The following is a 1,463-nucleotide window of genomic DNA, read 5'->3' as shown; positions in this document are numbered from 1 at the left end:
ACTAAAATTGTACATCACCATCAGATATGATGTATATGACTCGGCATCCATCCATGGGTCGCCCCCCCCCCCCACGCCCCAAATGGGGTTTTGAGTTTTTTTCTTGCCCAGTTGAAGGCCCGTGATGCCTTTTGAGAGTCTTTTGTAATTGAGGGTTTTCCAGATATACCGGACTAGACTTGACTTGAATTCTCATGACTTTGTGAACTTCTTGGACTGTCCTCTCATTTGCACTTTATGCACACATAGGCACCCCCCCCCCCCTCCCCCCCCCCACCAGCAACAAGATGCAGAAGCTACTTCTTCTCGTAGGTAAGGCGCGCCGCCGAGGGAAGTGTTGTGAATGGTTGTTTTATTTCGAAAGTTTGGAGAGTTGTGACGAAGGTGCCAATTCATTCGCAGGTCTGTGCGTGCTCGTGGCGCACTTGGGTAAGTTTCCCTCTTGCGCCGATTTGTCCCTGGCAGCCAACGTGCAGTTGTCGAGACGAACCGCTGTCCGTTTTCACCTTTCAGAGGCCACATGCTCCCGAAATCTGGTGTGCACCTTCCAGAGCGTTCCCAACTTGAACACGGCCAACCTCAACAACTTTAACATGGCGTCCCACATGGAGCCACTAATGTGCACCCACATCGTCTTCAAATCTGTCCAGCCAAGTGCAGTAATGCAGATTGTCGCTAACTTCAGCATATTTGTCTTGAGGGAAGACAATTATTTTGTGTGATTTATGACATATTCCACATCACATATGGCCCACAACCTCACATTTGATCCATTTTTACCACGATCTGTCAAGAAAAAAAAAAAAAGTCATGCGCCAAGGGGTGAAAAACAAATGATAACAAAGAAGCATTCTGTCGCTGCTGCTATCATGTCAAAGCTAAAAGCTAAGCGGTTGCTGCGTTGGCTTTTGTCTGACGACTGACGAGCGTTTCGATGTGCCGCATACACAGAATATCGTCGAAAAATCTTTGGCTGCTTTCCGTCGTCATGTTTTTGCACATTTCAGGGTAAAATCAATCACGATCTTGGAAACAAAAAAATAAGACCTTCACTAAGATGCCCCGCGGAAGAACCGATCATTTGGCTACTCTTGGAGGACAGACTTCCAGTCAACTGTCCTCCACCACCCCCGCCCCCCTCCAATATAACAATCTGTTGAATTTGTAATGGCTGAGTGATGATATTTTGTGGGAGCGCTTTAGCCCTTGACGCTGGCACGCACAGTTGTCCGAGCAAATCGTTTCGGCGTGGTTAGAGCTCGAGATATGAATCACTTGTTTGTACACGGCGCGAATTGTGAAAACAATAGAGCGAAGACCTAGACGAAAGATCTTATGATCATTCGCAGGCAGATTCATGCAAATTTGCAGTCAAAGATCTTCTTTTTCCTTTTATTCTTATTTTTTTTAAATCCTGGATTAGAAATTTTCATGATATCGTCATGATTTGAGTGCCTCTGAGT

General features: G+C 46.1%; 1 long non-coding RNA gene across 1 annotated transcript; it reads left to right on the top strand.

Annotated features, from left to right (window-relative positions):
* The first annotated feature begins 254 nt into the window (after positions 1-254).
* LOC109530933 (uncharacterized) lies at positions 255-665 on the top strand. The gene is made up of 3 exons (XR_002171089.1): positions 255-312; positions 403-429; positions 514-665. It is a non-coding gene; the product is annotated as an uncharacterized LOC109530933 (long non-coding RNA).
* Positions 666-1,463: the final 798 nt, after the last annotated feature.

The sequence above is a fragment of the Hippocampus comes genome, unplaced genomic scaffold (assembly GCF_001891065.2).
Source record: "Hippocampus comes isolate QL1 unplaced genomic scaffold, H_comes_QL1_v1.1 scaffold2822, whole genome shotgun sequence".
Taxonomy (NCBI): domain Eukaryota; kingdom Metazoa; phylum Chordata; class Actinopteri; order Syngnathiformes; family Syngnathidae; genus Hippocampus; species Hippocampus comes.
Note: the sequence above shows the minus strand (reverse complement) of the source record. Positions and strands in the feature narration are given on the sequence as shown.